Here is a 27,680-nt window from a genome sequence, read left to right on the forward strand (position 1 = left end):
TGAAGGGAAACATGCAAGCTGGTTATCTGTTTAGCTATGAGAAATCCCAAGCTTGAGTAACAGTAAATAGCACTAACTTCTTTTTCTGGCAGATATCTGGGAGAGTCTTGCCTGTTATTTGTGTAACCCAAGGGGGTGTGTACACACATGGCTGGAGGGCTGAGGGGGGGGGCGGGTTTAAAAAAAAAAAAAGAAAAAGAAAGAGAGAGAAATGGTGCCCCATTTGCCTTAAATATTTACATAGTTTTAGTTGAGTAGGAGAAGAATATTTGAGTTCAGTTGACCCAAGCACAAAGGGTGTGTTTCTTCATTTCCATGGGGTGAGGGGCTCCTTCAGCTGAACTCCTTTCCTCTCCCACCTGCATTTTCTGCTAAAATAGTTCCTGATGGTGCTGTTTCAACACCAGCTCTCAATGTTGTCAAGCTTGTTGTCAGGTTTGACTGTCTCTGGTCTGACCTTGTCACCTGTGTAGGCAGAAGTCAGAAGTTTTGAAGAACAGACACTTCTTCTATGTACCTACCTTGCTCCCAGAGCAGGGGCTGGTGGCGGTCTCTGCCAGTATGCATAGCTCTGTCCCAACTCTGTATTCCTATTTTTATGGTTCTGTGTTTAGTATTGTGTTTGGCTTTTGCAAATATTTTTGCTATAAGACCCTTTGGGAAGGAGACATAACTGTCTCTAAGGGTTATGAGCAAATTGGTTTTGTTGACCATTGTTATAAATCCTTGGTACTTGTAACCCATTTTTATCTGTGTGTGTGACTAACACCATAAATCACTATAGGTGTGTATATTTGTGGGTTTTTGCCAGCTAAAGAACATGACATTTCCCCAAAGCTTTCCCTGTGACCCCTTTGACTGTCCATCCCCTCCCCTCTTTTTTTCCTGGCATTTAGAAGTGCTGGTGAAGAATCCAGCATAAACTCAGCTGCTCTGTCCTTTGTATGTGCTTCTCCTTCAAATGGGCTGTCTGTTGTGGTCATGGTTAGGTCTTAGAAGCTGCCTGATCCTAGCAACAGGTTACAGCTTTCTGCTGCTCTTCTCCTGTTACCTCAGCATCTGCAGCCCTGGCAGTGTAAAGGTCTGTTCAGGCATGTCAGTCCACCAAAGCCCAAGGTTAAACTAATGCGGCTGGGTTTTGGTTTAATCTAAATAAAAAACAGAGTTATTACTTGGGGTTTTTTTTCTCCTTTTTTTTTTTTTTTTTTTAATAAAAGACCCCTGATTTCAAGCTGTACTCTGTGGCCCTGAATTTACTTGGGTTAATAGAAACGGGTGCTTCTGTCTGAGGAACTACAATAGACAGCACATCGTAAGCAACTGTTTTAGCCAGCTTCACTTGTTTCCAGGAAATAGAAATTCCCTGTCCCTACTAGAAGCATGTCTTGGCAACAAAACATGATTTCTTCAGGAGCCCTGAGCTGCCTCAGCCTTGCAGGATGAGGTTGCACAATGCGTTGACTTCAGTGGTAGACCTGGGTGAAAACACTTCCTAGTCCTTCTCTCCTGCCTGCTCCCGTTCCAGGCTTTGCTGGTCCCTCCGCTGTGCCAGTCAGCAGTCTGTGTGGCGGTGGCGAATGAACCACACAGAAACACCATTAATTAAATCATCCTCAGTGCCCGGGTCTGTGGGAGAAGGAGAGCAAGTGACGAGCTGCAATGCAGAAGGGGAACTGGCCCACCACGGTGGATGCACGGGAGATGGCTGCCGGTGCATGTGCCCCTTCTCCCCAGCATGGAGGGTGAAGGGTTCCTGGTCTCCCAGGAGGTCTGCTGAGCTCTGGGTTGGCTGCAATGATTTCTGCTGTCTGTCCTTCGTCCTTTTTGTTGTTGGTTGCATAGTGTTACAGTGACATTTTGTGAACAGTCAATAAAAGCAGAATATCTATATGCCAAAGTGAAGCGCTGAAGGCCATATTGGTGGTGCCACCTGGCACTGACTGACCTCATGCCATTAGCCCAGTCTTGTCTCTGTTTATCTGGAACAAACCTGAATCCAGTGTGGAGCTGAGCAAAAAAGAATAAACAGAGGCTGTTGCAGACAGAAGTATGAAGAATCTGGCTAAGAACAGCAAACTAACTGCAGAAAAAATGTGTTTGGCAAATGTATCCTTTCTGTTTACAAATATCACACAAACATTCTTTGATTTTTTTTTCCTTAATTTTATTTCATTTTTTTCAACCAACTTTTCATCTTGCTCAGTGAAAGGTTAGGGGTAGCATAGCTGAGTTTGGAGGGTACTTGTACCTGGTTTGACTATTTGTTATTTGCTTTACCTCCATTGGTTGTTTGCAGTGTGCTGTATTTTTTTTTTCCACTTCATTTTTTGATACCTGCCTTGGGAATTCCCAAACCACAAGAAGCTTTTACATTAGCTCTGCAAATGCTCTCAATGCAAATAGTTGTGCCAGTCTTTTAGCATATCTTCATTAATGGATATATGTTTGCACAAGAAGCTGCAGTGTTATCCATGTTTGTGAACCTTCTTGAAGATGGAACTAAATTGCTATGAATGTTTGCAGTAAGCTCACAAAAAAGAACCTTGAACACCATGAATTTTCAGGGTTTTCTTGAAGAAATACCTGTAAACACTTCTTCTTTCCCCTGCTGTACTATTTGCTCCAATATGCGAGTAGCTTGGAAAAGCAGTATCTATATGTTTTGAATACAAAATAATTCCTTAAAGTCTTGCTGCAGAGTAGGGAAAGCATTGACCGTTAAGCTCGGCCATTTGTAGAGAGATGCAGGGTAAAAAGCAGGGTGAACCCTGCCTGTCCTGCACCATTGCTTACTGGAAATAAAATATCTCTCTACTGGTAAAACAGGAGTAGCGTCTGGAGCACGTGCGATCGTCCTGAAGCAGAAAGCAGTGTTGGTGGCTGGGCTGGCTTGGTTAATGATGGAGACTGCCTGCGAGAGTGGTTTGGTTGGATCATAGGGATGGTAGCACTGTCCTGCTAATTGCTCCATGCTCCTGAATGGGGACAGTTCACATGGGAAGGTTTCCGTCCTTATCAGGCATTTTCTGCAATGAGGGCACTCCAAGTTCCTACAAGCCCTGTTCATTCAGAAAACCTCTTGTAGGGATGCCTATTAAAGCACTCTTTTTGTCTCCACCAAGATAGGAAAATTCAGTGCAATTAGTGAAGCCTGTTTGCATATCAAATATTTTAGTCCCTTAAAATTTGTCTCATCACATATCACATATACGACGTGCTCTTTCTCTGCTTGAATAATTTGTTTGTTTTGACTAAGTCTCATTTACCTGAAAAAAGTTCTTTTTCTAGTTTGGGGAAGACTGTATGTTTTTCTGTGTTTGGTTCTGTTGGGGGTTTTTTTTTTGGTGTTGGTTGGGGGTTTTTTTGGCTTCCATTCCTTGGTATTTTAGAAATTCTTGGGTACTCTTTGAAGGTGATTTCATGTTGGAGCAAGTGTAATCCCTTTTTGCAAGAGGGGAGACAGCTTTAACTTTTCTTTCTTTATTCAGAGGTGTAGAGTTTTCAGAAAGCATATGCATATCTATCAGTCGGTCGCTTTTTAGGTTTTTTCTTTGTGTCTTGCTGTTCAAGTCTCAGCAGAAAGGATGTTGTGTTGTCTGCTGTGTCTGTGGTTTTGCCTTGTGTTTGTAGAGTGTATTTATTTACTGTTTTGGTGAAATATATGCCTATCCATTATTATGTTATACAAATGGGCTTTATCTGTTCAGCCCATGTTGCTTGATTCCGAATGCATGATTTGTCCTGAGGAAATAATTTAGTTCTGGCAGTACGTCCTGGTTTTCGTTCTGACAGGCCTTATCAGATAGCGTAGACTTTGAACTTTGCGTGTCTCTTCCTTTTTGTCTGTTACTTCTACTAGCACAGGTAGCAGTAACACTGAACTCATGCATGGCCTGGTATGTGTGCAACTCTTGCAATACACTCTTTGGAGTTTTTGGGTTGCTATCAATAATTCTTACAATATGTTCTCTTGTGGTTTATGGTCCTTTTCTACTCGAATGGTTTCACTTCCTTATCTACTCCAGTCAGATAACCAGATCTGCCGTTACATTAATTGGAACAGGAATATAGAAATACATACTGTGGTTGTGAGGATGGCTCCTTAATGATGCTATTGGTCTTTCCAGACCAGACTCAGGATATACATGCATAGCTGACCCTCACACATGCCCCTATGCATGCAGGAACTCAGATAACATTTCACAAGACTGTAGCCTTTACACGTAAAACGGTCAAGTTACCTAAGGCAGAGAAGACCTATCCAGCATTACTGTGGAAAGGACTTATTTAAAGTTTGTCTGCTGCGGGTTATATCTCTTGCTCTCCCACATCTTTGTTACTTCTATATGTGTTGTTACAGTGAGAGACATGTCAAAGCAGAAATTTTGAAATTCTAGCAACAACATTTAGCAGTCCCAGCATTAAAGTGATTTCTCCAACGGGCCACCTCTGAAGTGTGCGAGGATCCATCCTTTGGTGTTCAGAGAACTGCTAGGGTAGCTTTGTTGACTGCATGAGCACTTGGACTACTGAATGTAGGGTAATGTCTAGAAATTTAGAGAACACTGCTTTCAGGAAAAGGCTGATGACAAAAGACGGTTCATGCAGATGAAGTAATAAATGCAGGACAGCTTTGGCTTTTTGCCTATCTCTTCATGTTTAGATGTCGAACTTGGTGTCAGAAATAAGTGGCCTCATGTGAGTACATGAAATCAAAACCCCAAGAATGTTTATAATATGTACAAGCAAAGAACCCAAATGCCAAAAGAAAAACCAAGAAGGCTGTGACACTTTTCAAGGATACCAAAAAAGACAGAAAGGGGCAGATCCTGTTGAACCATTGGTGCGCAATAGCTGCCATAGGTTCCAGGAGCAGCAGCTTGAAGCCCTTGTAAAATTCCAGCTGCTCTTCAGCAACATCTTCAAACTGCAGAAAAGGCAGGAAGTATCACGTGCAAAAAGTTTTCATCAGCCATTGCTGAGAAGCACTTGGTTAACACCAGTGGTAGAAATGGATGATCTGTTTGAATGTCAAATCTGAAACTTTATCTTAGTGGCAAGGACAGAAATGATGTAACTTCAAACAGGGCTGCTCAGAAAGTTAGAAATAAGCCTGTCAAATATGACAGCTATGTTCCAAGATAGCAAGGTAGCTCACACCAAACAGAGTCTAAACATAAAAGGAAAAGTATAAAAATAAACCAAGTTTTACAGGAACAAACACATAGAAGAAAGCAGGAAAAGATGAACAAATGAGAAGGAAGTTCTGGGGAGAAGAAAATCCCGCTGTATTGAAATAATGCTCCAAGTACAGTGCCACCTGCATTGATTGTGGCAGACAATATCACTATTGAAAAGTTTGTAAGCATATGTAGACACCACCACCCCACCCCCCCAGAAAAAAAAAAAAAAATATGGAGCACTGTCTTCTACAGGCATCATTCTAACTCTAGAATAATAATGTGAAACTGTTCTAAACCTCAGTCTAACACCAGGGCAGGGCAGCTGCACGCAGACAGGAAACTGTATGCCACGTAGAGGGTGTGTTACCAGTAAAGGCATTGCACTATCAAAGGGAAGAATGAGAAGATGTCATCAAGTGCTGCAAATATTAGAATCTTTGTAATGGATCATCCTCATTCCACTATGCCAATATAAAACATAGGGAAGATGCCGAGAGGAGCTTTACAACATGAAGGTGCAGTTAGTACTGACAATGCCAAAGTCACTGCTAGTTGCCGATACTAGTATTGTGGCACACAGAATGGGACAGGCAAGTGATTCAGATGATAAAGACAGAAGCAACTCCAGAAATCTAGTCTGAGCAGACCTAAATTGTGGTATCCCTACAGCAAAACTGCTGAAAAGAGTATCAAAATGGTTTTGAAGGTCTGAGATTTCTTCTAGGCACTCTGCACCTGGAAAAAGATTAAAGAATTCAGCTGCTACAGAACTTGTCCCACAGAATAATTGCTGTATGAGGAGGAGAAACTGTGAGCTATAGAGAAATTGAGAGCGGGGAAAAGAGGTAGCATTGCTAGTTGCAAAATCTACCTGGGGAATCAGCATATGGTCATCGTGAAAAGCTAGCCAAGTTGTGATTTTTGCAAAGCTGAGCACCTTGGAACTCACTACAGTGTGTGATTGAGGAACCAGTGGCAAAAATGAAAAACAGTCATCTTTGGTATTGAGGGTACTGGCAAGTGGATGCAGAAAATGCCTACCTTACCATATTCTGGGCATCAGCAAGTAAAAGGAGATGGTTGAGATGGCATTTAAGATCATAGCTAAAAGGAAGATTCAGTGCCACCAATAAGATCTATTAATATACAGGGTCTATTACTGGTGATGCTTCCGTGGACTGGTACAGCAGCAGAGGAGTGGAAGCTGTGTCAAAATCAAAACCTCAAACTTATCAACCTGTTGGAAACAGTCAGAGAAGTAACTCCATAGCAGAATGGAAGTGAGACACATCAGTGGCTGTCTGCAATACTATATTTAGATGCAGTTTCTGGGTTGCAATGTCCTGAACCCTGTAGTGCCAGTTCTACAGTAGATACCCACAGTGAATTGGTATTTATCTTGATCAATTTAAGCTTTTACCAGTCCTCCAATTCTCCCTGAAAGTATTTATTCCCAGGTTCTCAGCAGGCACTTGGAGATCTGGATACAAACATGCAACATGTCTGAAAAATATACCGTGCCACATCTGATATGCTTGCCTGTGCCACCTATAGACAGTGGCACAGGCATCGCTTACGTAAATGTGCTGTTTAGCCCATGATTCTCTCTGGAAATAATATCAAACATGATGGGAGTGAGCTGCTTTTCGAGATGTTCTTTAAAAAAGGTATCTAGTGGCTTTTATGTCACACCATTCTGATTATGAGAGGTAAGAGTCACAATGGAAAGGGATTTTGGTGATAAGGGTGTTTTTTTGCGAGAAATGTGAATTTGGGGTACAGGGATGTTGAATCCTGTTTGCATCCTGCTGCTTTTAAATCTTCGTATGTTTCTATTTTGACAGCTGTCTCTGCCCACTATAGTGCTACTTTGGTCTATGTGGAGATGGTAGATTGCAGCATAAACATAATGATTATCGGAAACGTAAGCACCTGAGGAAATTCTGAAATTAAGCCCTGTGAACTTTAATGACGGAAATGGCTGCTCTGACCTGGGCAACTTTGTACTTTCTGTAAAAGGCTGCTGAAAAAGTCTCAGCTGGGAACTACCCGTTTCCTGCCTCAGCCTGGCACTTCCCTTGTGAGTGGGAAACGGCTCCACGTGCCTGTCTCAAACCTGGGTTGCAGTAGTCAGTATGGTCTTGCAGATGCCACTTGTCAGAACTGCTCTACAGACCCGGAGACTCCTGTCCTGGTGAGTCTAGCTGCAGATCCAGTTACCTACCCAGCTGTAGAAAAGGAGTGAACCTATTTGAGCAAAAAATTACCATTAACCGAAAGGAAATGTGTCACTAAAACTTCTGATAGTAACCCCACAAGTCTTTTAGAGCAGTAATTCAAACAAAGTGTACAGTACTTTAAAACAGACTGATTAGTATAATATTAGCAACCTCATGTAAAAAGTTTGGGGCAAAAAATTGTGCAACTGAGTATGATTTTGAGATTCTTGGCCTGATAAGGGCCAATGTGTGGGCAGTGGCTGGAAGGAACTGTGAAACAAGCTGCTCAATGCAGACAGACGTGTAAGAAGGGACAGAGGTATGGGAGGAGTTGCACTTATCTCCCAGAGCTATCAAAATGAGCAAAAAGTGCAAGATAACATCACCGGAAAGCAGCTGGATCAGTTTGTTGAGAACAGAAAATATTTAAGAAAGGTATAGTGAAGCAATGGATTAAAATGCTAGCGATATCATATTCTCATCATAATAGCCCCAGTTAGCCAATACCTGATGAGTAGTTGTAAAACATGACGCAATGAAGCCAAGGGGGGGGGGGGGGGGGGGGGAAATGTACAGCATTTCTGAAAGGCCTTGGTGGAGACCTTTTCACCTGAAGCCATACAAATTGCCTCATTGTTGTAAATTGCTGTTTGGATTTTGATAAATGAGTTCAATTATTAGATGTTGTTATTGGGACTGTCATGGACACAGCAATAATGCTTCCAGGTAACATGGTGTCCCAGACTCTGCAGTTTGCATCAGTGGACCCTACTGTGCTGGTGTTGAGTTTGGGCAATTTACCTGGCAAAGAGAAATCGGTCGTAAGAAGTTGTTGTCATTCTACAGCTGTTCAAGTGGTGGGACTAAATCAGCGTTTTAGGTTGGTAAGTTTCTCTTCGACAAAGCTGCAGCAAAGAAAGAAAACAGATGGAAAGCTCTTCTTGCCTGAAAAAAGCACTTAGAAAAAACATAAGAACATCCTGCTGCAAAATTTGGTGTCAAGTTGTGCTTGGACTTTGGTGCTTATTGCTCCAGCCTGCAACAATTATCTGAGGAATAATTGTGTCTTGGTGCTCTGTAGAGTCCATTTAGACTTCTCTTTCCAGGCTCTGTATGGGTGATTCCCTGTGAAAATCATTATTTATTTAGCCTTTGACTCCTAAAAGCTTAGCTTTTAAGGCCCGAGTTAGTTTTCATCCCTCAAGATGCAATATGTACTGGCTTCCGGATGATGAAGTGTAGGGGAGAAACCGTTCCATGCAGGTTTGTTCATTTCCCTTACAAGACAAGGGATAAAAGAACTTGGAAAATGTGTTATGGACCCACTGGTGAAAGAGGGACAGGCCTTCCAGAGCAGGCTCCCAAGAGATCTGGGCTTCACAGAGGCAGGCATTTAGTGAGCAACCAAAAACCATGGACAATTTTTCCCTCCATCCTTCAAACTGGAACGTGTAGAATTTCTGTTTATATGTGTTAGTAGTCCTTTTGAGTTCCAGAGACAGGCTGCATACATAGCCATTCCCATGAATAAATACTCCTAGAGTGGAGATTTCATTTTGCACTGCTGTGCTCCCCTAGGGAAGGGGAATTTTCATCCACTTGCCCATTAAGAGCACACACTGCTCAGTAACGGCCAGTACTGGCAAGTCTCTTTCCAGGCTGAAATAAGTAGCCCATGAGGCTGGGTTGGTCCCAGTGATTTGTCACTTTCCTCCTGAAGCTACTTTGGCATTTTCTTTCTTTCTTTCTTTCTTTCTTTCTCTCCCTGCCAGCAGCGCCGCCCCCCGCCCCCCCCCCCCCCCCCCCCTGCCTTTCCTATTGTGTATAGAGCTGCTTATCTGGTGTTTGCAATTTATTAAAGACCATGTGCTGAAGAGTTGCTGTAAAATTACATGAGCATGGAAGGAAGGCACGCTCGCCACAGTGACAAGTGATGAGGTGCAGATGAGCTACAGTAGTAAGTTGGGTTTAGGACAGGGAGGGAGCAAGTCCTGACAACTTTCTCACACTCCTTCCCTCTGAGGCACTGAATAAGTTACTTCCCTGCCTCAGTTTCTCTGTCTGTAAAAAAAAAAAAAGAAAAAAAAGTTAAGAACAATATTATGATGATAGTTTGCTTCCCCCAAAGGGCTTTGAGTGGATTAATTAGTTAATATCTCTAAAATGCTTTGAAGATGAAAAGTACAGTGTAGATATAGTCTAGGACCAAACATTCATATTAATGAGAATATTATTCTGGAAGTTCAGCACAACATGCAGTATAAAAATGTGCATTTATAGTGGTGCAGGTAATATTCACGGCTTTGTTCTCAGCTCATAAGCTTGTAGTGAATGCAAAGATGGGAAAGAGAATAAGGGATTATTGTAAAACAGGGCAGAATGCATGTTGTGGAGTAATATAACAAGTCATTTTGCCACTATAAAACCATCTTCAGACAGCTGCAAGGATTTTCATGTACTGGAGCTGGAACAGGAGAAAAGGAACAGATCTTGGTAGATTTGCTGCTATAATAATAATAATAATCCGTTTTCCCTTCCAGGCAAAGCCATGGGGCTAGACCTTGCTTGTTGTGGTGTTTAGTCACCTTTGCACTTTATCTTACCTGCAAATCTCAGGCTGGGAATCAAATTGCAGCCCTCCTTAGCAGCTTAAGTCACTGTGATCCACCTTCTATTGTTAAAGAGTCACTGCTAAACCAAATGCAGGAGGAAAATTACCTGTCCTGGGGTGAAAAAGCAAAGAGGCAATACTATCCTTCATCTCGGGGAACCTGAAGAAGCTGAGGCAGGAGAACTCAGATTTTTAGTTTTGGGAACCAAACCTGCTCTGCGCCCCCACCTCCCCCATTTTTTTTTTCTTTAACAGCAATATTTCTTTGTGTGTGTCTGATGTATGGTCTGAAACCATTATGACTTCTGTGCTTTCCTTTGAGTTAATATTTAATTCCTTCTTAAACATTAACTTGGCTAGAGTTGCTTTTGTTGAAGAGGACTGCTGTGCTAATAACACTAATCATTTCCTTTGAAAATCATGGGAACAATGTGGAGCACTGTACATGTCTGAAAAGTAAACTGTCTTTTAATGACACATTACTGTTTCGCAACACAAATATTTTTTTCTATTTCTTCTGATGTTTACAAACTGTTCCTGCCCAAATACAATCCATGAATATTCTGTGGTGAGCCCACCTCTTGTGCCTACACCTTTGTTGTGAAGCAAAGCAGTAAGGCAGAGATCAACGTCCTCTTACTCTCACCAGTTCACGTAGTATTAAGTCAAGTGCAAGTCAAATATAAATATATAGGTAGCTGTAACCACCAGGTGAATGGCACTTGGCACAAACATTTCTCAACCACAGACACCAGGAAGAGAAATACTTGTTTGGGTTTGGGTTTTTTTTAAGTTATCAGGCACCAAAGACTACATGGTCAGATGAATGTTAACCATATCTGCAGAGGTGCATGCATGGGTATGGTACCCTTGAGGTGGGAGTCCAGCTGGTCTAATGCCCTTCCATGGGCGTTTAGGGCCTGGGACTGTGAGCAGCAGAGGCCCGAGGAAGAGGAGGACCTGTTTCCACTCACAGCAGACACAGCTCTGTAGGTGGAAGCAGGTTAGTTTTGGGCTGGACCATGCTGAGCATCTTCACTGGGGTCCAGGAACCCCACCTGAGCTGTGCCAGGCATCCACTTGCACTCAGCCAGATGTGGGGCAATGCCCTGCAGCTGGATAAGCCTTTCCCCCTTGTCTTCCACTCAGAGTTTAACTATCCTCCTTATTGAAATATAGATAATTTCAATTTTTCTCTCTCTCTTCTCCTTATGGAGGAGTGAGGCTCCTCTGTAAGCAGTATTTTAGGTAATTAATGGACACTAAAAGAACAAAAATATTTTTCCCTTCAAATACCGGTTGGCATATCAGCACTTTAGCTCTTGAACTGTTTCGTGGCTCAATTCTGAAACAAATAAAATGAAAGGGAAATGCAGGCAGGGAAGTTATTTCATGCTGGCTGTGTTGGGGAGGGTGAGTACAGTGTGGAGGGCCAGGCTTGGTGCCTGCCCCATGAAAGTCAAAGCCATCTAGGCTTTGGGGGGCAAAGGTGGAGAGTGCCAGATTTTGGGTTTATGCTGAAGGGGTTTGAAGCCATGTCCTTAGGACCCAGACCCAGTAATGGTGGCTGTGCTGGGTGCTACTGGCAGGTGGAGGTTTTAAATCACCTCTGCTAACGTAACTGCCTGCACCATCCTGGGCACCACTGGTGCTTTGGGCCATGACGGCAGAGCTATGAGAGGCACCAGAAAAAGTGCTCGGTGCTGTTGTCGCCCTGACTTGCAGGGCCTCATCTCCCGTGCTGCCACCAACACGCCCGACTAAGCAAGGGTGGCAGTGGCACAGGAGCAGAGAAGATGCTGGGGACTGAAGGAGGTGCTGCCAGGGAGGTGGGCCAGGAGAAAGATAAATGGTGGTATTGACACAAATTCTGATGTGAATGCTCTGTGGGAATTTTTTGTCAAGGAAGGGGTATATGTTGCAGCCACATGTCCTTGCTGGGTGCTGACAAGGGATGCTGAGACTCTACGAGGGCCTCTCACAGCGAGCTACTAAACCCATGTATTCTGGGTTATTTCTTCTCTAGGGCATGAGTGCTGCAGTCCCAGAGACCTCTTGGCTGCCCATGAACGTCTCTCCCTGCGCCATCAGCACAGAAATTGTTTTTCTGTGAGTAAGAGTGGGACTGCTGCCTGGGCTGATCAGGGGCTGAGAAAAGACCCCCTTTCCTGGAGGAGACACTGAGGGAGTGGAGGTGAGGTTGGAAGGGGAGTATTCTGGATGGTGGGTAGCAGAAATAAGAGGAGTTCTTTCTGGATACCTGTGGCTGGTGTAGCTCTGCTCTTCTTGCTGATGTTGTTCTGGGTACAGTTAGTGCAGGCTTTCAGCCCTCTGCTGATGCAATTAACTTCTCCTAGGCACAATTTCTGCAGGGCAGGAATTGTCCTAATTATTTTGCGGTTCTGGCAAAATCAGTTTTTGTTGCTATTCCCCCCACATTTGCATAGTAAGCCATGCTGACCAGTCAGCAGCTCTGCAGAAAGCATCCCAGAAATGCTGCCCCTCCAGTTCTGCCAGCCTGGGTGACTGCTCAGTTTATGTCCTTGGATGTGTTGGCCCCACTGAACTCCCCTATGCTGCCTTTCATTCTTCAGCAGTTCTAGGAGCAGAAGAGATCTTGAAGCACAGGGCTTGTTCAGGAGTTTGATGCATACTGTTTTGCAGGGTAAGTAGGAACAGAAAGGCAAGCCATTATGTATTTCAAAAAAGAAGAAGAAAAGGTTGAAATTTCCTTCTCCAAAAAAGCCCTGAAGCTCAGGCACCACTTTGCTTTCTTCTCCTACCTTCTGAAAATTATACCAGTCCAACAAGCTCTTTTACTCCTCACCCTTTATTTCCTGGAAAAACAGGACGAAACAAAGCCACACAGAACTGGAAAGGACCACTTGGTTTAATGACTCTAGGCGCTCCTGTCTCAGCAAGCATGTTGCATTGGTGCGATCCCTTTCTTAAATTCATGAGGTTTCTTCTAAAAGCCAAGTATGTGTTTTTAGAGACAGAACCCTATAGGGAAGCCATCAGACTAGCCTGGTGACTAGTAACTTTCTTATAATTTGTAGCTTGGAAAAAAATCCCAAACTCCAATAACATCCAGTTGACATGAAACGTCAGTGTTGTCCTGCAGTTTTTCCTGCCTGACCCTGCTATCTTTCAGGCTCCAGGAGCTGTTTTGCTGCACACCCAACTGAGCTTGGTGCCTGGGCAGCCCTTGCTCCCTGCCTGCCTCCCTCAGTGTGTCACTGCCTCTGCTAGCTCTCTGCCCCGACAGGCTTCCCCTTGACTCAGACTAATGCGGTGTGCTGAGTAACAATAGGTAGGAAGGTGTGGAAACGTTTTTGATGAGGAGGTTGGCGTAAGAAAGCTTCACAAAAAGAAGTGGTATTCACAGGAGACCGAGGTAGGTAGAGGGTGGGAGGCTGCTTTACGTATTAGATAGGGTCTCCAGAGCTAAAATGTGATGAAAATAGGAAAGGCACAGGAAATCAGGGTAGAAATAAGGGCAGATGGACCTGTGGGAAGAGAGGACAAGCTGTCGTTTATCAGGAAAGGACAAGAAGCGCCACGAGCAGAAGGGCGGCACAGCCAAATCAGCAGGCAAGGGGAAGGAATCCGGCAGTTAAACCGATGTGTTCTTGCACTAACAGATACATCGCTGTCGTACAGCGAGCTGTGTTTGTATTAGGCAGCAGGTATGAGATGACTGTGCGCTTTGCAATGCTGAAGTGTAAACTTCTCTCTTTCTTTGTATAAAAGCTCCAAGGATATCCCAAACACAAGACCCTGCATTTCAGATTTCTCTGTTTAGTCTGTGTGCTATAATTTAATCTAATATGACAAAATATTTGTAAGCACAATTTGTTTTGTCATGTGTGCGTTTTACTTCTGATCCGAAGCAGAGCTAGCATCTCGCTTGTGATCCTTCTTTGAAAGAAGGAGGAAAGGCTGCCTCTGCAGCCCTGATCTGATCTCGCGCTAATCTACCACGATCAAGTTTTATGACCTGGGGTCAGGCTAATCCCCAGTGGTCATGTAGTTACTATAGTTTCACTGATAGAACAAGGTTTGCGCGCTGCAAAGTGATGCAGCGTCTGTTTCTGTCTGGGGTAATTCTGGCCCTCTGTGCGGGCCCTGCTCCAACCTCTCGGCCTCCTTTGTAAATAGATTCGGTGACTCTTTGAACCAAGAAACGCCCCTTTTCCGCTCATTCAGCTCTTTCTTCTTTGTTCGCACGCTTCTGGGGGTAGGGGGGGGGGGGGTTAGTGTGGTTCTGGACTTAATGTGACTTTGGAGTTTGAAGTTGCATGTTGGGGAAAGAAAAAAAGTTTGCTCAGATTTTGTCTCCTGCTTCATAAAAATTTGTGTTGCTATTGACTTGCAGATTACTTATCTGCCTGGGACAAAGGTTATGGTAAAACTGCAAAGCCATGTAACTAGCAGACTTTATGGATTCAGTGGATAGACTATGGACACAGATATAAATAGTTCAGTGCTGTTTCAAAAAATTAGTTTCTGGTTTTCTTTCTTTCCCGTATCCCTCACATACCTCTGTTTCACCATGTGTCGAATAATGACAATTCTTACTTTATAAATCATTGGTGATTTTAGAAGACAGGATAATACCATATTAATTAGTTTGGGGCAAGGTGAGATAAAGCCTCAGAGATTCCTATCTGCTGGGCTTATCTTCTAACTAACAGATCTGCCATGAGTTTGTTTGTTTTATGCTTGTGAAAAGCAAAAGTCCATCCAAAAGTGTGATACTGCTTACATAAATGCTGCCATGACTCTGCTGGTGACAGACTGTTATTTATTAAAAACCCAAACAACTCCGAGTTCGGTTTAAGTTGTGTTGATTTCTTGATCCGTTGCTTTAAATTACATTTAAATTCAAATTAATTGATTCAAATTGCAATGAGAAAATAAGTGTTCTCGCCTGGTGTGCGGTTTCCTTGTGTGCCTCTTACAGGAGGAAGAGCTGAAGGGCTCAGTGTGGAGCAAGGCAAGAGCAAGAGATATGATGCATGACAGGGTGACACGAAGCCCCCGCTCGATGCTGGGCAGGATTTCAGCACATGCACGTTCCCACCCTCCACCTCTGCCCTGGGACCTGCGGAGAGGGAAGCCAGGCGATGCCTCCTCCTGTTTTGTGCCCTGCAACTGGAGGATGTCAGTCTCCAGAAATGTCAGCCCATGTCAAGCAGCTTTCAGCAGCTCTAAATACACTAATGGCGTTAATTTACTTTAAATGCTTTTCCCCTTTCAGAGTCTCTGCCCTTTGTCAATGGGATGGGACCGGCCTCCTTTTGAGTTTGAAATGTGGAAACCTTTATGCTCACTTGCCAGACGAGCTCTACCTTGGATGTAGCAAATGCAGTTTGATATCTCCAGCAGACTGTCTCCTCTCTGTTGTGTATCTTATCCTGTAAACTCTTCTCAACCTGGAGGCAAAAGCTGAAATGTCACAAAGCAGGCAGCTGCTTCTTCCTAAAACACCTGTGAGTCAGTTCCCAGTGGGCATGAAGATGAAGATAACCTGGAAGGCTTGCAGGGGCAAGCTCCATTCATCACCTCACAGTTCCTTGCTAATCTGTTTTAACCCTCCCAGACACTTTTTTTCATCAGTCTTACAAAACATTTCAAACTTCTTGTCAGTCAGGAAGACCATGTTGACCACTGGATATAGGAGAAAGCTGGGGTCCAGGAACATCTGACGTGTATCTTAAACTGGTGGACATTTAAAGTGCTTGTGAGCTTTGATTTCAGTGAATAATGACAGCTCTTCTTATTTCCATTGTTGTGAAAGCAGCTACTGACACTGCATGTTGGACACCTGACAATCCACAAACGGTTATTGTTGTATGTTGTCACCTCGGTGATGCAGGGTTACCTTTCAGTAATAATTACACAACACTAGTCATGATAAGACATAACTGCTGAATTATTTTTAATACTTTGGGGAAAGCTCCGTAATTGTCCTAGATGCAATAGAAGTGTGCTGTTTGTCTAAAAGAAGAAAGGACCTTCTACAAAGAGATTCCTCCCTCCCCCCCCCCCCCCCCCCTGCTTTTTTTTTTTTTTTAAATGCAGTACTCCAGGGAAGTGAAGGTGACATACTGGGTGACGGAGAAGAAACTATTTCAAGCTGCAGTGTTACATGTTCAACATGAGCACATGTGTGGCTTTAGAGGCAAAAGCCTATTTGCTGAGGGTTAATATAATAATCCCTGCTCCTTTGTTTTAGTGTCTTGTAGCTGAGCTGTCTCTGGAGAGAATGGAAACAATTTAGGCAAAAGAATGGAAAAAGCTGGATTGCTTGGCCATGAAGCGGGGCCAGGCTGAGATAGGATGCCACTGCCTATTGTATCTCCAGGCTGCAGCATCAGGCTGAGGATGAGGTAAGCTGCAGTTTGCTTCACTTCATGGGGCTTGAGGGGTTCTGGTTTATAGCTGTGTTCTACCCACAGAAAATTCTCTCATATTGCTCATATTTCTCATATTTCTTTTCCCTATGTCCTCATATTTCAAACCCACCCATATAATTAAATAGCAGGGAAAAAAACAATTATTTTTCTCTCTCTTTTTTTTTTTTTTTCATATATTTGAGGTTGTGGGGGTGCACTCTTGCTCATGTTTTTCAATTCTTTGTCACAACCACAGAGGCTAGAGATGTATTTATTTAGAAACAATCTATCCACAGCCCACTACACCCACCCCCCAAAATGAAAGCTGAGTTAGCTCAACTCATCTGGGTGGCAGGTTTAAAGAAACTTCTGGAATAACATGAGAATTACTAAAACTGGGTAACCAAAATGAGATCTGTATGCAAGTTCATGACAAAACACCTGCTGTTTGGTGTGAAGGCCCTGACAAGCAATAATGCCAGTGGGTTGTAAAGCCTGCAAGATGATTTTAAAATGTTCTTGTGTGAAGTCAGGTAGAAGCAGGAATATTTTTCAAAAACTATTTTGTCTTGCATTGCATTACTACTCTCTCTGAATAGCGACTGTGCAGAAAAATGAAACTAAAAAGCTTTGTGCTTTGTTCAAATGTTTTCACTTAACTCCTTGTTAAACAGTTAATTGGTATTTAGTTCATCTCATAATTTGGTGTCCTTCACTAATGCACTCAAGGAGGACATGTATCAACAGAGAAAATGCATTATAAGCCTAATAATGGTTTATGACTAGAGAGGCCTAATTTTTTCTTGATTTTTATTTTTTGAATAAGAATTGGTGTACTAAAAGAATCATTGTGAATAAAAGAAAATACTCTCAAGAACAATTAGAATGAAAAAGTATGGACATCATTCCTCTTTAACTCTTCCACTTTAGTCACAAACACCAAGATACATTTAAGTTTTAACTTTTCTTAATAGTTTCTGTGTTTGGGGAATCAGTATAGTAAAACAGTTACTCAAATGAACAAGTTAAATGAAGAGGTTTTGAGCTCTGCATTCCCTAAAGCTTTTTTTTTTTGTTTTAAAGCTCAATTTCATCTCCTTCAAACACCAGTGTCTCTGGAATGTTTTGCAATGTGGCCTCAAATATTTTGCAAAATAAGCCATGATTTTAGCTCCTAACATATATGAGCATGCCATGCCACAACTAAACGTACTCATTTGCCACAGACAGGCTTGCATTAAAGGCTAATGTCATCAGTAATTTGTGCTAAAGTAAACTGCAAAGGTTTACTATTTATTTAGATCTATTTAGTTGCATTATTATCTAAGAAGGAACATAATAGGATTATGCTAAAGCTAAGCCATAACTGTCCACACACAGAAAGAAAGGTTTATCTACAAAATACTGAACATTGCTGACTGCTACTGAAAGATTTGATTCTTCTATCCATGGATTGAAAGGCTTAGCAGATATATTGACTAAAAATGATTTTAAAATGCAGAAATGATTGTTGTAGTTAATGGAACCTTTTTCTGTAAATGGGAACTTGGGCCACTTTTGTAGGGCTACAAACAACGCCCTTCAGGTAGGTTATGATTTCTTAGATCAGCACAACTTAAAGCAGAGTAGTTTGCCCAACTGACAGAACTATGGTCCTACCCTAACTGGCAATGATGGTTTTTCCCTGGAAAACATTCATTTTTCAATAGTGGGGACTGCTAAAAGGAAGAGAGGGAGACATATTTAAACTGTCTCATGTATTCTTTCAGTCTAAATGTAGGCTTGCAGAGAGCAGCGAATCTGATTACATTCATAAATGTTCCCTTTCCCACTCCTTTTCCCTCCAAAATTAGAGAGGGTCTTCGGGAATGGCAATGGGAAGCATGAAACATAGGAAGGAGCAACTGAACAATGTCTGAATGTAAGTAAATTTCTGATGCTGCATGTCTCATTTTGTCCTTTTAAAAAGAAAAGTATCAAATCACACATCAACAAGATATCCATCAAAATGAATTATAACAAATAAAAGAACTGTGTGATAAAAAGTAATTGTAATTTACAAAGCACCTGCTCTGTGTGAGGGTGAAGGAAGGGGATAAAATTTATTGGAGATGAGGCTTGCAATTTATTTTGCAAGAAATAATATGAAGAGTCTTAATCAGTTATGAAACATAATGAAGTTCATTAAATAACAATTGATATTAATAAAATATAAATAATCACTTATTATTGCTTTTTATCTATATTACCTTTCAGAGTTTTCTGTGAGTGTATAAACTGATCTACAAGATACTGGCATCTCTTGCTAATTAGCTACTTAAAGTCACTGCTTGTGACTCAAGCAACACTGGACCACTTCTAGAGTGCTGCGCAGTAACGTCAGTATTGTTAGCCTCTAGGCAAACCATGCCCTGGCATTATCACTTTTTTTTTGTTTTGTTTTTTTAATATGGTCTGCTATGGAATCCTTCCTTTGTGATTGAAGTCATGATCTGCTGTTAAGAATGTCCTGAAAATTCACTTATGCTGAAAGCGTACTGTCTGGGAGCAGCACAGAAAATACTCAACCACAGTCATTGCGTTATTTCAAGACTTAGTAACAAAACAGCAAGGTTTTCTGCAAAGGGATAGCAGATATTCACAGGACAGCAGCTTACTGCTTTCTGCCAGCAAGGTCTTGCTAATGCACAGGTAGCATGGCAGTGTGTACCAAAGAGGATGCTCAAACCTGAGGCAACTTGGAGAATGGTTAAAGGCTCTTCACTATCTCAGGCTCTGCTTGGCTGTCCCTATGGCATCAAAATTATGTTCAGCAGACGAAGATAGCCCTGAGAAGGGGCTTAATATGCTACACATGGCTGCATCAGCCTGCATGTTCAGCAGCCACCTATACAGGGAGTAGGTGTGGCAGAATTGAAGTAAAAGTTTGTAAGACTGACTGCCAGCGTTGGGACCCCAGGATAGCACCTATTAATGGCAGGAATCTCCTACTTCTGTGGAACTGTGTGCCCAAGCAGAGCAAGAGGAGAAATTGAGGGTGCTTGGTGACATCTTGCAGTAAATTGTCCATGCCCAAATTGCCAGGGTGCTCTTTCCATTTCATTCCGAACTTCCCTTGTCTATGCAACCTCCTGCTGATTTCCTCTAATGACATCAGTCATGGTAGGTTTTCTTGTAAACAACGCTGCTTTTGTGTTTTGACCCACTGTTTCATGTATGCAAAAACTAAAGGAACACATGAAAGAATTATGCAAGCCTGTGAGGACAGAGGGGAACTTCCCTCTGTAACTCTGTACTTTGTGAGAATCTCTGAGGCACAGCAGGTATATTGGAGCCAGGGTTAGGTCATAAGTTTTTCTCAATAGTTCTTCTATAGTTAGACTGACAGTTACCATGAGAAAAAGCTCAGGCGTTGGTACCCTCTCAGTTAGAGATGGCCCTAAATGCATACTTCTGTCCGTCATTCTGCCATGACTCTTGCAGAAATAAAGTCAACGTAAGAATACATATGATATGTGCTGTGCTTGGCATTGCTGTACCAGCTAGGCTGCCCGTCCTGCAGCAAAATGCAAGTCTGTGATGCTTTCTGCTGAGCCCTTTGGCTCATTCCTCTTGTTTGTGTTTGCTGTAAAACTATCTAAGGAACTTCTGTGAGATGAGGTTCATGGTGTGGGTTTTGCTCTCCTCCACCTCCCACCACCCGGTGCTCCAGAGGTTCTGATCAAATTCCAAGTTTGCCGCAGCACAGAGACTTTATCAAGGGAAAGCATGCTGTATGCAAAGCTATTGAAGTGCGCTCTTATTAAATGAGGTTTGACTTTCTGTGATATCAAAAAGAACATTAAACCAGAATTTAATATATCCTGGGAAATCATATTTCACAATCTAATGCCTGGAGCACTTTTCTTTTTAATATGAGGATCAGAATTCTGATCTCTCTCATGGTTTGCCTAAACATTTTCTGTTAAATGACAGTAAGTTAATAAGTACAAAATAGTGGGTGGTTAACTACCATTTAGAAGGCTAACACTTTGTCTAAATGGGAAAGCTCTTGGTACAAGATAAGGAGCAAATTTAAAACAGTAAAACTAAGTCAGTGTAGCAGCATCTTGTAGACATTCCTGTTTTGGTATTAAACCAGATGGGATTATTTTAGCTTACTATTTATGCAGGCTTTTAAACTGCATAGTGAGTCTTATCCTGCCTTATCCTGGAACAAAGGTCTATCCACGTGAGGGAGTTGTGTTAATGCATCTCTAGCTGCTCAGCCATCTTGGTAGGATTGTTTAAAGCCTTTGAGGCAAGGAGAGCTGCTGGAACTGTTGCCAAGTGACTTAGTGAAAAGAAAAAAGCCGACATGTGCTAAATGTGCAGTGACTCCTCCGATAACACGTGATAGTGTGGAACAATGGAGTGGGCAAGCTCGATAAGAATTTCCAGTAGCTTTGCACTGAGGGAAAGGAGCTATGATAGCAGTGCAGAAAGCGGTTTGTCATAGCCTGATGAAATGGCAATTTTTGTGAAATGAAAGGAGGGGAGTAGATGCCTTCTGTCCATGCCAGTAATGGGCTGATGGAGCCATGGTGGAATTATCATGTCAGGACACTGCTGCGAAAGCTACTATGAGCGTCTACTGCTCCTCCCACAAGAGTAATGGTAATGATGGTAGTGAGATTATATCAGACAACAGTGATAGTATAGATTCTAATATGGCTGTTTCTAAGGGCTTTTTGAAATACCAGTAAAAGTACTCTTTTTACGAGAGTTTACACTGTAGTTGCCCTCCTGAGGAGAGTGTAGCATTTCCTGTGGTCGTACAGCATGACTCTACATCACCTGTTCTCCACTGTTGGATGAGACTGTGCGGGACCGATAATAATTTCACATGCTTTGCCTAGATATGAACTGTGCAACCTTGCTTGACCTGACAGTTAGCTAGCGTTAAGTCTTTTGAGTGGTTTCTTTGAGGAGAAACAGTGATAGATGTGTGATAAAGTTGTGTGTCTTGGATTCAGGCAGATTGCAAGCAATACCTATAAATCCCTGAATACGTTGTGTATCCATCCGCAGGAGAAAGTTTCTTGGCTGACTATTCTTCTTTCTAGCTAAGCCTGTTCTCCAGTGGTCTGTTAGTTTTCTGATTTGTTTTTGTGTTTTGGTTGGGTTTTTTTTTAATCCCCAAAGTGTTGCCACAAATTCTCCTCTGCTGTCTGGTTACTGTGCTTCACTGGTCTTCTCCCTCATACATGCAAGGCTCCAGGAAACAGCATGCAGCCTCTACCTTTGCTCGTTTCTTCCTCTACCTCACACACATACGTTTGCATTTAAATCCATTGGAAAACTCCTCAGGCTGCCTGGCTTGGGTCCTACTCATGACTTTTTTACAGAGTATGTTGCTGGTCATTCCTATCACCTGGGTTTCCTATTTCATTAAACACTGTAACTGTTCTTTTTATCTCTACTGGCAATGCAATCGTCAGCTTCAGTGAGTGTACCAGCTGCGTGCTAGCAGAGCGTAACTGCTGAAGGTGAAAAGAGGTGAAGAATTCAGACCATGGAAACACGTGAAGGCCTTTCTTAGACTAGGCAAAGAAATGTAATGTCCTTGGCAATTGTCCTTAGGGCAGTCATACAGGAGCTGATCTTTCACGGAGACTACATTGCTACAGTATAAAGCCATTTTAAAATTTATCAGAGCATACCAGTACTGCTCATGGTTATGAGAAATGAAGGGGCATTTAGGAAACTTCCAAATTTTCTGTACTGCATTGTCAGAGGGAATAAAAAGTTCCAGTGCAGCTCCATACCTGCTCCTGGGAGAAATTTCACTAGCTTAGTGGGATGCTGCTCAGAAGGAGAAACTTTGATCTGTTGTTGCATATGTATAGATGAATTACAGAAAGCCTGTGATATCAGAGCTTTACAAGGATGAATGCCCATACCATGGTGCTATGTCTTGGTTGACTCTGCAACTTACACCACCAGATTAAAAAGAAACAACAACAAAACAAACAAAAAACCCCAAAACAACAAAAATTTGCATTATAAAAAGTAAACTAAAACATTTTCCTTTTTTTGGTTTTTTTTTTTTTTTTTTTTTTCTTTTCAAACTGCCTCAAGAAGGTCTAAATTATATGAAGCTGGCAGGTTCAAGTGTGACTCAACTCATTGTTTTCATTCTCTCCTTTTGGCAGCCTTCAGTAATTCCAGATGTTATTTCTCTAACCACATGGAAAAATTCTTATTAAAAAGGGGGGTGGGGGGGTGGGGAGAGAGAGAGAGAAACTGTTTTCCTGCATTTGGTACATTTTTAAAGCAATGATGATATTGCGTAGACAGTGCTCATGTGCAGCAGGCGCTAAGGCTAGCTGGAAGCATGCCCAGGAGGAGACAGCCCCAAGATAAAAAGGCCCTGTGTTGTACGGGAGAAAAGAGAAGAAAGCCAAAAGCAGCTAGTTAGTTCAATAAAATGGTGTTCTGTCATTCTAGGACTCATTTGCTGGGAACTGTGAGGGCAGGACAAATGGGGAATTTACCCTGAACTCACTATATTGAGGAAGCCTGGAGAACTATAGTAGCATGTCAAAGAAAGAATGAATGTTTTTCTTGCTCTGTGACCATGGGGGAATACATAGTTAACTTATAGATAATGCCTTTGCTCTGAATGGAAAAAGGATTCATGTCTGTGTGGATGATGTGCTATTAGAGCACATGAATCCACTTACTTTGCTTGGCTCACCTAGCATTGCTCAGCTTAGGGAGAAATGGAGCAAGCGCTTTCTAATTTAATGCAGGATATAGCTTGTGTGTGTGTGTTGTGGTTGTGCTGCTTTGCAAGGCAAGTCCAGCTTCTCCTACATTTTTCATGAAAGTCTCCTTCAGGATCCAGGAATTCCATAGGTCTGACCCAAACCACCTCTGCCCTACGGTAGCTAAAGGGCAACCCCCTTCAGCGGTTCCCAGCCCAAGGTGAAAACCAAACGTGGTGGACTGAATCACATAGCGATAGCGCCTCGACAACACGGGGTAATCCTCAGCTGAGCAAAACTGAGCACCCACACTCAGGTCCCACTGGGAGAGAGCCCTCGTGGCGTGTTCACAGCCCCCCCCTCTGGAGCCAAACTGCAGCTTGTGCCATCACCAGTGGCTTGCCTTTCCAACCCAGCAGGATGTTTGAAAGCATAGGTATATATGCTTAGAACCCTTCAAATTTAGTAAAATAATTAACAGTGCATAGAAGATCACTCGCTCTCTCTGAGCTACCATGAAGAATACCAAATCTTGTTAATAAAAGCTGGTCCGGTGAATGCACATACAGCAGCAGACTCGGAACAAAGCACACAGGAGGAAAAAGCAATGTGCTTTTGAGAATTGTGAGTTTTCCCTCTTAAATGCAGCTTTTACATAAAGCACCTCTTTGACACCTCCTTATGAAACCATGTTTTGGAATTTTCTCACTCTTAGGGGGGAAAAAAGGAAACCCTTTTATTGTGAAAAGAAAGGTCAGACTGCATCTAATTGATTGGCCTGCAATGGTTTACGTTTTTTGCTGATGTTGTTCCCCACCACCACCTCCCCACCAGCACACAAGATGCAGCAAAGTGGCATGGTGCTAGAAAAAAAGAGAAAGGTTTTCTATCTGTAGGTGGTTCAGTACCGAGAGCCCAGAGAAGGAAGAATTTTTTTTTTTTTAAAAAAAAAAAAAAAAAAAAAAAAGCTCTGTTATGTCGTTTGTTGGTAAAAGTGAGAATTGTCACTGGAAAATATTTTGTTTTGAGATTAGTTGGTGGTAAGCCATGACTAATGCTCATTGTGCCAATATGCGCTTGCGTCTGGGTCACCAGGCCCCCCTCCTGCCCCCCTTGCTTGTTTTAAGGAGCTGATGGAGCCTGCTAAAACTTGTACCGTAAGGTCTTTGGTGCAGGGGCTACTTCTTCAAGATTGTTTGCATATTGCTTAATGCAGTGGGGGCCCTGGCTCAGGGCTAAAGGCTTTGGGCATTATGATAGCAAAAATAGTAAATTCAGTGGTGGTTCTTGGTTGCACTGACCTTTGCAGCATCTGGGTCACTTCAGTTTTGGGACTCTGGGGACCGAGAGCTGATGTTGGGTTTCATTCAGGGAGTGGAAGCCAAGTCTCCAGCCATGTTCATTGTGAAGTTTTCAAAATGGAAAACAATTGTTGATTCAAGTCCAAGAGATTTTCTGGCTCTGGTAATCTTGTGTTCAGCATGATCACAATTAAATACATTCAGTATTGGTTTTAGGGGCTTAGCGGGATGTTTTGTGTTAGAAGCAAGAGAAAACAATGCATTTGTTACTGTTTTTTGTTTTATTATAGGCATTTACTTACTTGGGGTTCTCTGGTTTTGTGGATAACCCTGAGTATCTTCTTGTAAAGCCAACAGTGATTGCTTTACTTTTCAGTAAAAATAAAAATGAGGAAGAAGGCCACACGTAGCTGTTCTGTCCTTCAGGTATTCCAGAGACAACTTGCCCTACTGAGCTCCATCTGGCGAATTAAGAAAAATCTCTGTCTCCAGATGATCAGTGATAAGACACTATGCTGGGAAGTGATATGATGATGCGATAGATAACAGCTAAGAAGTGCTTGTTCTAGCACTGACTCTTGGTGACCTGCACTGGACCAGATTCAGACAGGACTGCTACAGTCAATAGCAGCTGCAAAGTTATAACAGCATACCTTTTCCAGAGCGTATAAAAGCCTGCCGGAAGGATTCACCCAGAACAAGAGGAAACATAGCTGGAAACATTGCCTCTAGCTTGGGTTTTTTCCTTTTGTGTATTGTAGGGAGAGGACACAAGAACTGTGCTGCTTGGAAGGAAGATCTGAAGAAGCAAGTGTCCATATGGAAAGGATTGATTCTTGTTGTGATGTAAGTTAAAATAAAGCATTAGACATCCTGGGTTTTCAAACTCCCATTGCATGAGACAAGGTAGGGAATATGTGGAGGAAGTCGAATATGTCTACCAAAATATTGGACCAGCCGGTCAGGCAGAAGCTGACAATATTGTTGCTCACAGTATTTCTTCCCTACAGGTTCAAATACTTGCAATCTTAGAAATCTCTATGGATATCTTATGCCATGAGGAAAAAGGTCCGAGCTTTACTGAGTTCCCGTCATTTTATAAAATCCTTCCCAGTGAGAAGTTTAAGAAAAAACCCTTCCATTTTAGAGTCCTGTTGGCTGGCTGACTTCTGTTAAGAAATAAGTGTTTGGCATATTGTGATTCATCCTAGTTCTCTGTACTTAGTTTGCAGATAGCTGTTTGCTTCAATAGTGATCCAGGTGAACCACAGGTAATTAACGAGTGATGTCTTCCAGAAGTAGCTGGCCATCATTTTTCTGCTTCTTCTCCAAGTACTAACAACATCTGAGATCTCTTTCTTGTATACAAAGCAGCCGTAGGCAGCAGCTCCTCAACAACACAAATAGTTTGACTGGAGAACAATGTTTTGTAATTTACAGGATATAGCTAACTTTATTGTGTCTTTCATTCATGGTGTAGTGATAAAAAGAATGCCAACACGTCACTCATGAAGTAAGGGTAAATAGGTGCTGTGCTATTTTTAGACTGTGGTTAGACTCATAAAAATCAATATTGTTTTACCTAAAATCATGAAGTCTTCTCCTAACTGCCGTTTAAGATTTTTCTTAAGAGCTGAGCCTGTCTGGTTTTTCACCCACAGGGAAAGCTGCCATAATTTCTAGGTGAAAAGGTAGGGGGATCAATAACGCCAAGCACAGAAGACATTAAATTGCATAGCTTGGAGCCTGAAGGTCCCTGAGGCCTGTGGCAAATCAGTCCACCCAACAGGGCCAGGACTCTATTTTGGTCTTTCTTGCAGCTCTCCTTGTTTCTTGCATACATGCAATGCTGATCCCCATCACAAAGCAGAAGGACCATAGGGAAGATGGAGTCATTGAGATTAAATACTAAGTGCATTTTTGCAAGGGATAAAGCGGAACGTAGTCAGTTTTACACAAATGTTATAGTGAGAGGACTGGCCCATTGAAAGCCTCTTAAAGGTATGATTGCAACTCACTGAGTTATGCAGAAACCATCATTATCAAACACTAATAAGTATGGAGGATAAATGGAAACCTAAAAGTTGCTTTAGTTTCTGCATTCAAGGGGTGCTTGCAAGAAGTAAGACTGTCTGAAAGCGATGTGGCTGTTTCTGGCAATAGTTTTGAGATACTTGACATTTTTGTTAGTTTTCGGTTGACTCGGGCAGAGAAGTCTTAATTATGAAAGTGTGTGTAATGGTGGTAGGGGAAGCTCTAGGCAGCAGTGAAAAACACTCCAGCTAGCAGTGAATATAAAGGAAGATGCTGTTAAACAGAAGGAGAGAAGAGCAACACTGGGAAGTGCTGATGACTGCTGTAAGGCTGAAGTGGTAATTTTGTCACCCTGGGGAGCAGCTGAGTCTGGTCAGAGGCAAGACTGCGACCTGAGAGAGAGAATTAGAGCCAAGAGTGTGTGAAATGGGAGATGCAGAATAATTCTCACTGGTCAGACTATGTGGGGCTGACAGAGATGTAGAGCAGGGGGTGAATGCTGAGACTTGCAAGGCCTAGTGTGTCCAGTGTCTGTCATTTCGCTGCTATTTGTTGGGACAGTGCACCCAAACTGAGGTTATCGCAGCTGTACCTGCTCCAGTGGAGACAGGAGGCATATGAGGAATGGTGGAAAGCTGAGTTTTACTTGGAAATCTTTGCCTAATAGGGACTGTAATAATCACAATATAGGAACAGCTCTTGTTGTCCTGCTTCTGACAGTGGTCAGTAACTAGATAAAAGAGAGGACAGACATAGTGATGTGTTTTTAGTGTACTCTCACTGTTTTTAGTGGTGTGTTACACTGGAGCTAGAGATGGTATCCCCAAGGTTGAGGTTAGTAGTCCTTACACAGCTTTGTGCAATTGCTTTTGGGCCCCTTCTAGCCATGATGTCTGCAGTATCCTGTGGCAATGTGCTCTACAGCTAAGCAATATCTGGTGCAAGAAACAGTCCTTTTTGTTTCAGAGTAAACTTCTGATAGTTTCATTTAGTGTGCCCTCACTTTTGTCTTATTTCTCTTTGCAATAATAAAAAAAAAAGTTTGTTTTCAGATGCATAAATACCCTGATATGGCTTTCCTGTGTGGCCTCCCAAACAGATTCTGCTGTTTTAAAGTGTTTATCATAGAATATTTCTAGAAGGTCTGTGATGTCCATCTTGTTGTGTTGGTTGCATGGTGGG

General features: G+C 42.4%; 1 long non-coding RNA gene across 1 annotated transcript in view; it reads left to right on the top strand.

Moving 5' to 3' along the window:
- Nucleotides 1–6,982: 6,982 nt before the first annotated feature.
- The window catches only part of LOC114012561 (uncharacterized), a 55,676-nt gene continuing 34,978 nt past the window's right edge, over nt 6,983–27,680 (top strand). The window contains exons 1-3 of the long non-coding RNA XR_008749307.1: nt 6,983–7,377; nt 12,040–12,207; nt 16,255–16,408. This is a non-coding gene — a long non-coding RNA (uncharacterized LOC114012561). The remainder of the gene's footprint in view (nt 7,378–12,039; nt 12,208–16,254; nt 16,409–27,680) is intronic.

The sequence above is a fragment of the Falco peregrinus genome, chromosome 11, assembly GCF_023634155.1.
Source record: "Falco peregrinus isolate bFalPer1 chromosome 11, bFalPer1.pri, whole genome shotgun sequence".
NCBI classification, from domain to species: Eukaryota; Metazoa; Chordata; class Aves; order Falconiformes; family Falconidae; genus Falco; species Falco peregrinus.